The sequence below is a fragment of the Bos grunniens genome, chromosome 13 (genome assembly GCF_055505025.1).
Source record: "Bos grunniens cultivar Pamir isolate PY7600 chromosome 13, Bosgru_T2T1.0, whole genome shotgun sequence".
Taxonomy (NCBI): Eukaryota; Metazoa; Chordata; class Mammalia; order Artiodactyla; family Bovidae; genus Bos; species Bos grunniens.
Genome location: NC_141177.1, coordinates 62,943,310 through 62,959,128, shown reverse-complemented (window position 1 = coordinate 62,959,128; position 15,819 = coordinate 62,943,310). Strand labels below are relative to the sequence as shown.

The 15,819-nt window shown below is 39.1% G+C and overlaps 1 protein-coding gene across 8 annotated transcripts in view; it reads left to right on the top strand.

Annotated features, from left to right (window-relative positions):
• The window catches only part of MALRD1 (MAM and LDL receptor class A domain containing 1), a 754,524-nt gene that overhangs the window by 132,439 nt on the left and 606,266 nt on the right, over positions 1–15,819 (top strand). Inside the window, exon 2 of one of the 8 annotated variants that reach the window (XM_086334559.1) lies at positions 1,972–2,251. The exons of the other annotated variants lie outside the window; for them this stretch is intronic. The gene's annotated coding sequence lies outside the window, so the exon portion shown is untranslated. The remainder of the gene's footprint in view (positions 1–1,971; positions 2,252–15,819) is intronic. 8 annotated transcript variants of the gene reach the window in all.

The following is a 15,819-nucleotide window of genomic DNA, read 5'->3' as shown; positions in this document are numbered from 1 at the left end:
TGAGAAGTTATGATCTGGCAAATACACAGCCTGTTTTAATCCAGCCCAGTTTTATAAATTGTCATCCTACCAGCTCCTTACTACATTTAACATGGTCATATGTGCCAAATCTTTGATGTCTTTCCAGATTTTATGCTCTTATATTCTTGTTCTCTGTCTCTGGTATGTAGATCCAGCTATATAATTTATATCTATACATGTATATGTTTATGTGTTTGCTTATACTGTGTTAAACTTAGTATGACTTTTTAAAAATAAGTGCTAACTTAATTTTGAAAATATATTCAGATTTAGAAAGATTAATTTGATAGCATATGTGATTTCTAGAAAAGTTGTTTAACATATAACATCAAAATGAATAATCTTCATTTTAATTTTAATGTAACATTCTTGATTTTATCTTCCATTGAATATAGCAACAGTAATATAAATATTAAGCTTATTTTAGTAGTATTTTCTAGTAACTCTTAATGGGTGTTTGAAGCATAATACCAATTTGACCATGAAAATCATTTAAAAGCTTAATTTTTTTTCCTCCTTATTTCTAAGTCTCAGAGATGGTCTAAAGATTTTGCTGAGTTACCATTTCATTTGAATAACTTATAACTAATATGATTTTTCTGGTTGTGCTAGATGACTGATCATTTATTTCATGTTTGCTTATTTTCTATTTGGAAATAGAATTTTAATGGGCCTTAAATCAATTAGAATACATTTGACAATCATTGCAGATTAACTATATGTGGAAGTCTAAACCTTTTTTATTTTGATAAATGTGCACTGATAAATACAATACTGAGAATTGCTGAGATTATCATTAAAATGAGGGAAAACATTTCAATGAAAAATTTCTTACTTTGTTATATAAAGTAGGCCCTTCAAGCACCTTAGATTTTGAAAACTTCCTGTTACAGCAAAATAAGTATAAATCAGTAGTTTTCTAGTGAAAATGCCTTTGCACTATTTAAAGTAAATCAATCTGTAATGAATACTTGCATTTTAAATAACATGTATTTTTTGTAAGGGAGTTGCATTTTATTTTCTAATCACAGTACTGTGAACTTCCTCAGTTGGCTTCTTTCCTCTTTTCAACTCTTAATTCACAGTGAATCCATCAGGAAGATGCCCAGGGGAAATCAAAGATAGTGAAACTCTACCACAGAGCTCAGTAGCGAAGAGGAAGAATAACACTTCTAGAGCTTGGCTACAAATGAAGTTTTTGAATGATGCAGTCATATGTTTTTTTTTGGTATTAATTGGGACCAAGCCAGGGTGGCTAAAGGGAGACATTTGTCTATAGTGGGAATAAGGGACTTGCTCTGTTGTCTGGAATCTTTTATTAGTTTTATCCCAGGAAGAGAGAGAAGAGAGAGTGCATATACCTTAAATGTGTAATAGGAAACACAACTACTTTTAATCATGCAAAACTCAATTTTAATCCCTGTTGTGCCTCTGAGTAGTCCTGTAATGTCTGGGCAAATTATCTCACTAATTAAAGATCCAGCTTCACCACTGGAACAAATATTTATTTCACTGAGTAGTGGGGAAAAGTGAAAGTTAGTCTCCCAGTTGTGTCCGACTCTTTGTGACCCCATGGACTACTGTAGCCCACCAGGCTCCTCTACCCATGGAATTCTCCAGGCAAGAATACTGGAGTGGGTTGCCATTCCCTTCTCCAGGGAGTCTTCCCAACCCAGTGATCGAACCCAGATCTCCTGCATTGTTGGCAGATTCTTTACCATCTGAGCCACCAGGGAAGCTCAGTAGTGAGGAGAATAATGTTAAATGAGTTGTGTTCAGTCACTCAGGCATGTCCAACTCTTTGAGACCCCATGGATCATAGCCTGCCAGGCTCCTCTGTCCATGGGATTTTCCAGGCAAGAATACCAAAGTGGGTTGCCATTTCCTCCTCCTGGGGATCTTCCTGACCCAGGGATTAAATCTGTATCTCCTGCATCTCCCACATTGCAGGCAGATTCTTCACCCCTGAGCCACCAGCTGCTACTGCTGCTGCTAAGTCGCTTCAGTTGTGTCTGACTCTCTACGATCCCATAGATGGCAGCCCATCAGGCTCCCCCATCCCTGGGATTCTCAAGGCAAGAACACTGGAGTGGGTTGCCATTTCCTTCTCCAATGCATGAAAGTGAAGAGGCAAAGTGAAGTCGCTCAGTCGTGTCCGACTCTTCACGACCCCATGGACTGCAGCCTACCAGGCTCCTCCATCCATGGGATTTTCCAGGCGAGAGTACTGGTGAGCCACCAGGGAAGCTGTTAAATGAGTTAATGTTGCATAAATGATCAGGCACCATGGTTACCATATGGTAGGGGTTGGGGGAGTACCTGGGTCCGTTGCCTGTCTTCCTTCTTTATTCATTTTCTCTCCTCTCTCTCTCCCACAGAAAAAAGTGAGAGGTGTTGGAAGTTACTATAACCACTTCTGAAAAAAACTTTTGTATTTGGAGCATAATTGATTAACAACGTTGTTAGCTTCAGATATATAGCAGAATGATTCAATAATACACATACATATATCTATTCTTTTAAAATTCTTTTCCCATTTAGGAATGTAACCACTTATGGTTTAGTTGAGGACTGGCTTGCAGTGGAACAACTCTTTCTAAAATGCACAGGGAAGCATGGAAGATATCTAATTTTTTTACACACTAGGCTTTGCACATCACAAAAACAGTTTTAAGAATTAGCCAAATTATTATACACAAACCCTAATATGCTGTACAAGAAAAAAGCACTTTGGAGTCAGAGACATCTGAATTCATACATTGCTAGAGTCATGGTAAAACTCTTTATCCTCTCTGTTCTGATTTCCTCTTCTTTAAACTAGAGTAAGAGATAAGTGTGAGATGGTATGTGTGAATTTAGGCAGCAGAGAATTTGGCACGAAGTAGGCTGTCAATAGATTTTGCTTCTTGGGGCCCCATCATCACAAATAAAATGGAGCTGGTTGAACTGTGTCAAATATTAATCCAGTAACTGTCAGCTGAAAGAATTAAAAAGTTTGTCTGCACGCAGGTCCTGCTTGGCATAGCCCTGAGTTACAGCTGTCACTGATAATTGCTTAACAGCTCAGTTAGCATGGCAGCAAGTTGTTGCTTTCAGACAGCTTGTATATTTGGGAAGAGACTTCAAATCATTGCAGAGAATGTACCTGAATTTCAATTAATTCTGAAAAGGAGTCTCAGGCACTTTGGTGACCTTGGGTTTAAACGTTTATTCAAATTATTTGACGTAACCTGCTCTCTTTTTTAAAAAAGTTTATATGGAATGTAATGAATTATTTTGACAGTCAAAACTCAGTGGCAATTGTATTACATGTTCCATCAGTCAGGAGAGCAATAAGAGTTTATTGCTGCACTTAAAATATCTAATGCTAGACATAACCACTAAATTAGCTTCAAATGTTTTAAATTCAGAGTGTATGAAATATGATTGGCCACGCTTAAAAAACTTAGCGGCTGCCAGCAACTGATATATAAATTTAACAGTGGGAACCAAGTTTGGGGATTATAGGTGAGGTGGTTAAAATATGCATTTAGAAAGGAGAGCAGCAATGGCTGTGAAATTAGCTTTGGCCATGATGTGGCCCATCGCAGGACTTAATACCTCCCTCTCTTTCCAGTAGCTAAATTTTCAGGATCTCTCATGAATAATTATATTTTGGAGGATAAACTTGTGGCAAAGATCACAGTTCCTTTAAACTTCACATGATTATTCCCATAGATTTACTGTTTGCAGTTTCCAAGATGTAAGTTTGGGTCTTTCAATTAAGGTATATTCTCAGTTCTGCCCTGATAGGACCTGCATTTAGCAGTCAGAATCTAGGGGAATGGAATGAAATTTTTTTATCTATCTGCTTCTGCTCATTAAAGTACAGAGCAAGGATTCTCAAACTGTAGGTGGATCAACATCACCTTGCTGAGATAGATTGCTGTGCCCCTGTCTCCAGGGACTGGGATAGAGCTTGGGAATTGGTCTTTCTGTAAAGTTTCCAGGTGAGACTAAGGCTGCTGGAAGAACTGCTGGTACAAAGAAGTGCTTGGGGGGATTACTTTATGTTACAAATAATAGAATACCTGACTGAGGTTGATTTAACAATAGGATTAATTATCTCCCATGGATAGAAATCCAGAAATAGAAAGTCCCAAAGTTCAGTGGCACAAAGGTCAAGAGTCGACCCCTTTTCATCTTCTGTGACATCCTCATTGTGTTGGTTATGGCTTCCTCACTGGGCATCATTTCCACCTAGCCCCGATGGCTTTGGCACCTCCAAACATTAAGTACCAACACGACAGCATTTAGGGGCAGAACAGAGAGGGATAGAAGATTCTTTTAGTAGCTAAGGTGGGAACACTCGGCCCAAAAGGAAGAAGGGGAAGGACTGAATTAATTGCTGGTAAGTATCTAACAACCACTGGAGGTAAACTTGCAAGATGTTAGGAAAAGGTCCTGTAGCTTTTGTTTTCCACAAGGTATTTGAAATGACCCCAAACCATTGGCTGCTTATATCATTCTGGTGACTCCTTCCTTGCCTTTCTTTTTCATTTTCTATTCCTCTGAATTCTCCCTATAATATACTGTTTCTTCCATTATCTATCTGTTAATGCTGTTTCCATCTAACTTCCTCTTTCTTATAGAGTGTGTGTGTGTGTGTGTGTGTGCGTGCCCCATCTCTTAGGCATGTCCAACTCTTTGCAACCCCATGGACTGCAGCCCACCAGGCTACTCTGTCCCTGGGATTCTCCAGGCAAGAATACTGGAGTAGGTTGCCATTTCCTTTGCCAGGGGATCTTCTGACCCCAGGATTGAACCCACGTCTTGTGCAGTGGTAGGCTGATTCTTTACTACCTAGAAAATGAAAATTATATTTTGGGCACTAAATGATTTCATCTGAAATTTGAGAGTCACATGCCTTTTCTTTGCTTTTCATAGAGCAATGCTGGATTTTTTTTTTTTTAGTCCCTCATGCCATTCTAAATTTCCCACGTTTACCCTTTTTGGAAAGGAGCTTTTGAACAAGACATAATAAAAATTTGCTTTGCCTTGAAGAGTTCCTCTCAAAAGCTGGAAAAACCCTATAACGTGTCAGGTTTGATGTTGAGACTTTAAAGGGGGAACAGTGATGATATTTACCCTCCTATGATGGACTGCATCCCCAGATCTACCCTTTTTAGAATCTTCCACATTTCCATAAGAGGTAATTCCATCTTTAAATTTGTAAGGACAATATTTGAGAGTTATTCTTGATTTCAGAAATCATTCTTCAGCACAGCTTGGCAGCTTTAACTTTAGAATATGGCCCTAATCTGACCACTTCTCACACTTGCATAGCTACAAAGCTGGCACAAACCAGCATCCTCAGATCTAGCTTCTCTCTCATCTGGATGTTCCCCTGCTCCCCGCCTTGATCTTCTTAAATTTATTACCAACACAGGAGCCAGAACATTTCTATTAAAATGTAAATAAGATCATGTCACTACACTGTGTGGAACACTTCAAAGGCTTCCTGTCTCACTACAATTGAGAGTCAAAGTTTTCACACTAGCCTGCAAGGTTCCTTAATGACCTGTTCCCCTCCCCACCTTGCTGCTCTTGGAACATGCCAGTTATACCCCCACTTTGGGATATTTGCCTGTTTTGTTCCCTATCATGGTCTATTTCTTCCTCAAATATCACCATCTCAGTGAGTCCATCACTTAGTTTAAAATTACATCACTGGCCTTTGTTACATTTTCCCCTTCCCTCTCTGTCCACTTTTTCTTTAAAGCTCCTATGACCACCTGTTATGCTTTATCTTTTCCTAGTTTATTGTTTCTCTCTTTACTATTTTAGTTTTTAAAACTTCCTCCACGAGAATGTGACCTGTTAGTCATATAATGTAAGAGTAGCAATGTTTGTTGTATAATTGCTCTATCATCAGAACTGAGAAAACCTAGCACATAAACATGAAGCGATATTTGAATGAATGAATGATTATATGGTAATTAAAATTTAATGTCATAATAAATATCAAACATATATCAAGGAAAAATACTATGATGAACCCCTTGTACCAATCACTCAGCTTCAACAATTATCATCATTCTACCATTCTTTTTTTTTTTTTTTTCAGTTCTATTTTTTTTTTTCTGGTTTTATTTTTATTTTTTATTTATTTTAAATTTTTAAAAGAAAATCCATCCTGAACCCTCCTCCCTCCTCCCTCCCCATACCATCCCTCTGGGTCATCCCAGTGCACCAGTCCCAAGCATCCAGCATCATGCATTGAACCTGGACTGGCATCTCGTTTCATACCTGACCTTTCACATGTTTCAATGCCATTCTCCCAAATCTTACCACCCTCTCCCTCTCCCACAGAGTCCATAAGCCTGTTCTATACATCAGTGTCTCTTTTGCTGTCTCGTATACAGGGTTATCGTTACCATCTTTCTAAATTCCATATATATGCGTTAGTATACTGTATTGGTGTTTGTCCTTCTGGCTTACTTCACTCTGTATAATAGGCTCCAGTTTCATCCACTTCATTAGAACTGATTCAAATGTATGCTTTTTAATGGCTGAGTAATACTCCATTGTGTATATGCACCACAGCTTTCTTATCCATTCATCCGCTGATGGACATCGAGGTTGCTTCCATGTCCTGGCTATTATAAACAGTGCTGCGATGAACATTGGGGTACACGTGTCTCTTTCCCCTCTGGTTTCCTCAGTGTGTATGCCCAGCAGTGGGATTGCTGGATCATAAGGCAGTTCTATTTCCAGTTTTTTAAGGAATCTCCACACTGTTCTCCATAGTGGCTGTACTAGTTTGCATTCCCACCAACAGTGTAAGAGGGTTCCCTTTTCTCCACACCCTCTCCAGCATTTATTATTTGTAGACTTTTGGATCGCAGCCATTCTGACTGGTGTGAAATGGTATCTCATAGTGGTTTTGATTTGCATTTCTCTGATAATGAGTGATGTTGAGCATCTTTTCATGTGTTTGTTAGCCATCTGTATGTCTTCTTTGGAGAAATGTCTATTTAGATCTTTGGCCCATTTTTTGATTGGGTCATTTATTTTTCTGGAGTTGAGCTGTAGGAGTTGCTTGTATATTCTTATATCACTTAGTCTGTTTATCCCTTGTTTGATAATTCAGTGGGGACTCAAGTTTTTTTTTTTTTTTTGGAGGGGGGGTAAAAATTACACATATTGAAATGCATAAATCTATATAATTTTTGAGAAATAAATACACCTACGTATACTACATCTTTATCATGACATGAAGCACTTCATCTGCCCAATAAGTTAACTCATGTCCCTTCCAAGGCACACTGCTCTTGTCACTTTTTCTGCCCTCCTAACCCAGGTAGTGATTGTTCCCTTTTTTTCATCTTAACCTAGTTTCATCTGTTCTAGAACTTCATGACCTGTATGTTAAAAGTCAGAATCAAAGTGAAAGTTTCTCAGTCATGTCCAACTCTTTGAGATCCCATGGACGGTACCATCCGTGGAACTCTCCAGGCCAGAATAATGGAATGGGTAGCTGTTCCCTTCTCCAGGGGATCTTCCCAACCCAGAGATTGAATCCAAATCTCCCACATTGTAGGCAGGTTCTTTAGCAGCTGAGCCACCAGGGTATGTTAGGGATCGTTCATTTTTCTTTTTTTGCTTTCACATAGAACAGTGTCTTTAAGAATCATTGATGTTTTTGCATGTATTAGTACAAATTAGTTCCTCTCCACATTGTAGTGTTCCATTATATGAATAAATGGCAGCTTGTCATTTCATTCTCTCAATAACTGACATTTGCCATTGTTTTATGTGGTCATCTAGCTGAAGGTTTTATGTGCAATTGAAATGAGTTTGGTTTTGGCTGTGGTTCAAAATCTGTGTATCTTCTTCTGTAAGTTTTTCTATTTTTTTTGGACATACGTTCTCACTTCTCTTGGATAAATGCTTAAGAATGGAGCTGCTTGGGTAAAGTGTTGCTGTATGTTTATTAGTATAACACATGCTAAGCATATCTACAAAACAGCTGTACTGCTTTTTAATTTCATTAGTGATGGTTTATGGGTTTAATTTACATTCCCCTGATGGTAAATGATATTAAGTATTTTTGGATGTGCTTACTATTTATTTCTCAAAAGGAATTTTTTTATAGTATTCTGAATACAAGACTGTGGTCAGCTACATGTTTTGTGAATATTTTCTTCCAGCCTGTAATTTGCTGTTAATTTTCTCAGTGATGTCTCTTGATCAGCAATTTTTAATTTTGAGAAGTTCTAATTTTTCATTTTTTTCTCTTGTGATAATTTTGTTCTGCTTTCCAGGAAACCTTTGTTTAAGTCGGCAAGATTTTTTTGTATGTTTTCTTTTAAAAGTGTTATAGTTTTATCTTTTAGGACCCTGCTTCATTCAGAGTAATTTTTGTATATGGTAAGTAGTTCAGTTCAGTTGCTCAGTCATGTCCGACTGTTTGCAAACCCATGAATTGCAGCATGCCAGGCCTCCCTGTCCATCACCAACTCCCAGAGTTCACCCAGACTCACGTCCATCGAGTCAGTGATGCCATCCAGCCATCTCATCTCCTGTCGTCCCTTTCTCCTCCCGCCCCCAATCCCTCCCAGCATTAGAGTCTTTTCCAATGAGTCAACTCTTCGCATGAGGTGGCCAAAGTACTGGAGTTTCAGCTTTAGCATCATTCCTTCCAAAGAAATCCCAGGGCTGATCTCCTTCAGAATGGACTGGTTGGATCTCCTTGCAGTCCAAGGGACTCTCAAGAGTCTTCTCCAACACCACAGTTCAAAAGCATCAATTCTTCGGTGCTCAGCTTTCTTCATAGTCCAACTCTCACATCCATACATGACCACAGGAAAAACCATAGCCTTGACTAGACAAACCTTTGTTGGCAAAGTAATGTCTCTGCTTTTCAATATGCTATCTAGGTTGGTCATAACTTTCCTTCCAAGTAGTAAGTGTCTTTTAATTTCATGGCTGCAGTCACCATCTGCAGTGATTTTGGAGCCCAAAAAAATAGTCTGACACTGTTTCCACTGTTTCCCCATCTATTTCCCATGAAGTGGTGGGACCGGATGCCATGATCTTCATTTTCTGAATGTTGAGCTTTAAGCCAACTTTTTCACTCTCCACTTTCGCTTTCATCAAGAGGATTTTTAGTTCCTCTTCACTTTCTGCCATAAGGGTGGTGTCGTCTGCATATCTGAGGTTATTGATATTTCTCCCAGCAATCTTGATTTCAGCTTGTGCTTCTTCCAGCCCAGCGTTTCTCATGATGTACTCTGCAGATAAGTTAAATAAGCAAGGTGACAATATACAGCCTTGACATAATCCTTTTCCTATTTGGAACCAGTCTGTTGTTCCATGTCCAGTTCTAATTGTTGCTTCCTGACCTGCATACAGATTTCTCAAGAGGCAGATCAGGTTGTCTGGTATTCCCATCTCTTGAAGAATTTCCCATAGTTTATTGTGATCCACACAGTCAAAGGCTTTGGCATAGTCAATAAAGCAGAAATAGATGTTTTCTGGAACTCTCTTGTTTTTTCCATGATCCAGCGGATGTTAGCAATTTGATCTCTGGTTCCTCTGCCTTTTCTAAAACCAGCTTGAACATCAGGAAGTTCACGGTTCACATATTGCTGAAGCCTGGCTTGGAGAATTTTGGGCATTACTTTACTAGCATGTGAGATGAGTGCAGTTGTGTGGTAGTTTGAGCATTCTTTGGTATTGCCTTTCTTTGGGATCGGAATGAAAACTGACCTTTTCCAGTCCTGTGGCCACTGCTGAGTTTTCCAAATTTGCTGGCATATTGAGTGCAGCACTTTCACAACATCATCTTTCAGGATTTGAAATAGCTCAACTGGAATTCCATCACCTCCACTAGCTTTGTTCGTAGTGATGCTTTCTAAGGCCCACCTGACTTCACATTCCAGGATGTCTGGCTCTAGGTCAGTGATCACACCATCATGATTATCTGGGACGAGAAGATCTTTTTTGTACAGTTCTTCTGTGTATTCTTGCCACCTCTTCTTGATATCTTCTGCTTCTGTTAGGGCCATACCATTTCTGTCCTTTATCGAGCCCATCTTTGCATGAAATGTTCCCTTGGTATCTCTAATTTTCTTGAAGAGATCTCTAGTCTTTCCCATTCTGTTGTTTTCCTCTATTTCTTTGCATTGATCGCTGAGGAAGGCTTTCTTATCTCTTCCTGCTATTCTTTGGAACTCTGCATTCAGATGCTTATATCTTTCCTTTTCTCCTTTGCTTTTCACTTCTCTTCTTTTCACAGCTATTTGTAAGGCCTCCCCAGACAGCCATTGTGATTTTTTGCATTTCTTTTCCATGGGGATGGTCTAGATCCCTGTCTCCTGTACAGTGTCACGAACCTCATTCCATAGTTCATCAGGCACTCTATATATCAGATCTAGGCCCTTAAATCTATTTCTCACTTCCACTGTATAATCATAAGGGATTTGATTTAGGTCATACCTGAATGGTCTAGTGGTTTTCCCTACTTTCTTCAATTTAAGTCTGAATTTGCTAATAAGGAGTTCATGATCTGAGCCACAGTTCAGCTCCTGGTCTTGTTTTTGCTGACTGTATAGAGCTTCTCCATCTTTGGCTGCAAAGAATATAATCAGTCTGATTTCTGTGTTGACCATCTGGTGATGTCCATTTGTAGAGTCTTCTCTTGTGTTGTTGGAAAAGGGTGTTTGCTATGACCAGTGCATTTTCTTGGCAAAACTCTATTAGTCTTTGCCCTGCTTCATTCCGTAGAGGTAGAGGTTATTTACTCATCTTTCCATTTGAATGTCCAGTTGTCTCAGTTATTGTTGTGTAGTCACTAAGTCACGTCTGACTCTTTGGCCACCCCAAGACTGTAGGCTGCCAGGCTCCTTTGTCGGTTGTCTCAGTACTGATGGTTGAAAACAACAGCTCACTCAGTAGCTTTCACATCTTTGTCAATTATCGATTAACTGTGTAAATATGAGTCTATTTCTGGACTCTGTCATGTTCCAACTTTGTATTTATCTGTATTTCAAGCTCTAACTGATTACTGTAGCTTAATAGTAAATCTTGCAGTCAACATATATTTTCTAACTTTGTTTTTTCTTTTGCAAGATTGTTTTGTATATTCTAGGTCCATAGGAATTTTAGAACTAGATGATCAATTCTTGTAAAAATACCTTACTGGGCTTATGATTGGTGTTGTTATGGCTCAGCATGTGGTCTATTTAGCTGAATGTTTGCATGCTTTTGAAAAGAAAGATAGCCTACAGTTTAGGGTATAGTATCTATAAATGTCAGTAAGATCAAGTTGGTTGATAGTGTAATAGTTCTGTTAATTGCTGAGAAGGGATACAAGACTATCCAAAAGTAATGTTAGATTTATTTAGTTTATCTTTTAATTTTGTTAGCTTTTGCTTCATGTTATTTGAAGCTTTGTAGTTAGGTGTGTACACATTAAACATGTTTTATCTTCATGATGTATTAACTCTTTTTCATGATGAAATCTTTTATTTTTGATACTACTTGTCTTGATGTCTGCTTTGTCTAATGTTAATATGAAGTGAAGTGAAGTCACTCAGTTGTGTCTGACTCTTTGCGACCCCATAGACTGTAGCCTACCAGGCTTCTCTGTCCATGGAATTTTGCAGGCAAGAGTACTGGAGTGGGGTGCCATTTCCTTCTCCAGGGGATCTTCCTGACCCAGGGATTGAACCCCAGTCTCCTGCATTGCAGGCAGACGCTTTACCATCTGAGCCAGCAGGGATGTTAATATAGCCAGTGATAAAATCTTTTTCATGATAAATATTTGTATTCATCCTTTTCATTTGTATTAAACTATATCTTTTAAAAATGTACTATAGGGCCTTTTTTTTTTAAATCTAATCTGATAATTGCTTTTTTTGTGAAAAGTTTGGCTCATTTAAAATTAATACAATTGTTGATATGATTGGATTGGAATCTACTGTTTTATTTACTGTTTCCTTTTGTTCCTTTGCTTCCTTTGTCCTACTTTCTTTAGGGCAAAACAATGTAAATTTTAAATTGGAGTATGACTGGTTTTGAACAATATTGTGTTCGATTCTGCCGTACAACAGCGTGAATCAGCTATGAGAGTGAAAGTCTTAGTCACTCAGTCCTGTCCAGCCTTTGCAACCCCATGGACTGTAGCCTGCCAGGCTCCGCAGACCATGGAATTTTCCAGGCAAGAATACTGGAGTGGGTTGCCGTTCCCTTCTCCAGGGGACCTTCCTGACTCAGGGATTGAATGTTGGTCTCCTACATTGCGGGCAGATTCTTTGCCATCTATGCCATCCTGTGTATACATATATCTCCTACCTCTGGAGCCTCCATCCCACCAAAGGTCATCATAGAGCACCAAGCTGGGTTCCCCGTGCTATACAGCTGCTTCCTGCCAACTCTCTATTTTATACCCGATAGTGTATGTATGTTGCGGAGAAGGCAATGGCACCCCACTCCAGTACTCTTGCCTGGAAAATCCCATGGACGGAGGAGCCTGGTAGGCTGCAGTCCATGGGGTCACTAAGAGTCAGACACGACTGAGCGACTTCCCTTTCACTTTTCACTTTCATGCATTGGAGAAGGAAATGGCAACCCTCTCCAGTGTTCTTGCCTGGAGAGTCCCAGGGACGGGGAGCCTGGTGGGCTGTTGTCTATGGGGTCACACAGAGTCGGACACAACTGAAGCGACTTAGCAGCAGCAATATGTATGTTGATGCTGCTCTCTCAATTTGTCCCACCCTCTCCTTCCCAAATATTAGAAAAAAACTATTTTGATAATTATATTGACATTTAGCTCTTCTTCTTTGAAAGGATTTTAATGCTGCTCTAGGATTTTCAAATTGCATCTTTAATTAACAAAAATCTTAGAGTTAACAGTGTTAGTCCACACAAAGTGTAAGAGTCTTCCATCAGTGTAATACTATGTGCATCTCTGTCCCATGTGGTTTTGCACCATATGCATTGCAATTAAATACATTATATTTGGTTTTAAGTATTATATAACACACAGAAATTAACATTTTGTCATTGATTGCATTTTATGTTTTATATTTTTTCAATATTTTTTAATGGATTAAACATCGCTACAATTTTGCTACTACTCTGTTGAAATGTGGAATCTGATTTCTAATGCTCTTGACTTGGGGCTGACTTTAATGCTTGATCAATACGATACAGTAGAAATTGTGTTATTCTTTCAATGATAGCTCATAGAAAGCCTCGCAGCTTCAGATTGAGTTTCTTGGAGCATTTCCCCTTATAGCTCAGCCACCATGCTCTGAGCAGCTCAAGCTATATGAAGTCTCAGGTAAGCTTCTAGCCAGAAACCACATGAAAGATCTCAAGTAAGTACTGCCCAGCTGATTTCAATTAACCCACAGGACTATGAGAGAGAAAAATATATTTTTTATATTAGGCTACTAATTTTGGGGTCAGAAAATCCTCTGGAGAAGGAAAGGGCAACCCACTGAAGTATTCTTACCTGGAGAAACCCACAGTCAGGGGAGCCTAGTGAGCTATAGTCCATGGGGTTGCAAGAGTTGGGCACAACTTAGCAACTAAACCAACCAGCCAACTAGCTTTTAGGCTGATTTGTTAGGCTGTTATAGAAAATGTACTCATATTCTTATCATTTCCTCTAACAATTATCACCTGGTGTCATTTGCCTTTAGCCTGAGGAATTTCTGTTATCATTTTTTGGGAAACAGATCTTTTAGTGTGAATTTTTACAGTTTTTGATAATCTGAAATGTCTGGTTTTCACCCTAATTTTTGAATGGTCTTAATGGATATCAAATTCTGGCTTGACCATTTTGTTTTTCACTCAGTGCTTAACTATTGTTGTTCCATGGTTGTTTAGCCTTTTTTTGTTATCATGAGAGGTTCAGTTCAGTTCAGTTCAGTCGCTCAGTCGTGTCTGACTCTTTGCGACCCCATGAATTGCAGCACTCCAGGCCTCCCTATCCATCACCAACTCCTGGAGTTCACTCAGACTCACGTTCATTGAGTCAGTGATGCCATCCAGCCATCTCATCCTCTGGCGTCCCCTTCTCCTCCTGCCTGAAATCCCTCCCAGCATCAGAGTCTTTTCCAATGAGTCAACTCGTCGCATGAGGTGGCCAAAATACTGGAGTTTCAGTTTCAGCATCATTCCCTCCAAAGAAATCCCAGGGCTGATCTCCTTCAGAATGGACTGGTTGGATCTCCTTGCAGTCCAAGGGACTCTCAAGAGTCTTCTCCAACACCACAGTTCAAACTCATCAATTATTCGGCACTCAGCCTTCTTCACAGTCCAACTCTCACATCCATACGTGACCACTGGAAAAACCATAGCCTTGACTAGATGAACCTTTGTTGGCAAAGTAATATCTCTGCTTTTGAATATGCTATCTAGGTTGGTCATAACTTTCCTTCCAAGGAGTAAGCGTCTTTTAATTTCATGGCTGCAGTCACCATTGGCAGTGATTTTGGAGCCCCCCAAAATAAAGTCTGACACTGTTTCCACTGTTTCCCCATCTATTTCCCATGGAGTTATGGGACCGGATGCCATGATCTTTGTTTTCTGAATGTTGAGCTTTAAGCCAACTTTTTCACTTTCCTCTTTCACTTTCATCAAGAGGCTTTTTAGTTCCTCTTCACTTTTTGCCATAAGGGTGGTGTCATCTGCATATCTGAGGTTATTGATATTTCTCCCGGCAATCTTGATTCCAGCTTGTGTTTCTTCCAGTCCAGCGTTTCTCATGATGTACTCTGCAGATAAGTTAAATAAGCAGGGTGACAATATACAGCCTTGACATACTCCTTTTCCTATTTGGAACCAGTCTGTTGTTCCATGTCCAGTTCTAACTGTTGCTTCCTGACCTGCATACAGATTTCTCAAGAGACAGGTCAGGTGGTCTGGTATTCCCATCTCTTGAAGAATTTTCCACAGTTTATTGTGATTCACACAGTCAAAAGCTTTGGCATAGTCAATAAAGCATAAATAGATGTTTTTCTGGAATTCTCTTGCTTTTTCCATGATCCAGCAGATGTTGGCAATTTGATCTCTGGTTCCTCTGCCTTTTCTAAAACCAGCTTAAACATCTGGAAGTTCACGGTTCATGTATTGCTGAAACCTGGCTCGGAGAATTTTGAGCATTACTTTACTAGCATGTGAGATGAGAGGTTAGCCGTAATTTTAAAATCATTTTTCTCATTCTACTTCAAGAATTACTTTTCTTTTGATTTAGCATTTGATTGTGATCTGTCTAATTGTGCTTTCTATGAACTTATCCTGCCTGGAACTTGGTGTGTTTCTTGGTTCTAGAAGTTGACATTTTTCATCAAATTTGTGGATTTTGGGGGCACTTTTTAATTTTGGAAGTTTCTATTCACATATCCTTATGGCTCAGATTCTTTCCACAGTCATGTCTTGATAATTTTTGCCTCTTGCAGCTATCTGTATCTACCTCAATCCTACCATTGTGGATTCATACCAACTTAGTGTATATATATAACATACTGTCTAGATCAAGATAAATTCTAATGCTTCATGGGGGCATCTGCCAAAATTGTGGACACTGGCTTCCTCGATAGAATATTGTTTTCTTGGTGGTGACCCCCACAGATACAATTAAGGTTCTACATAGATAGTAACTTTCCTGATGAAATCATTGAATTCTTTCTATCTGATACATACTTTATTAATCCAAGAGCATTTAGTCATTTGTTCAAAATGTTCATTGAGCCACTACTGTATGCCAGATACTGTTTCTGGGAAAGGACATTGGATAAGAAA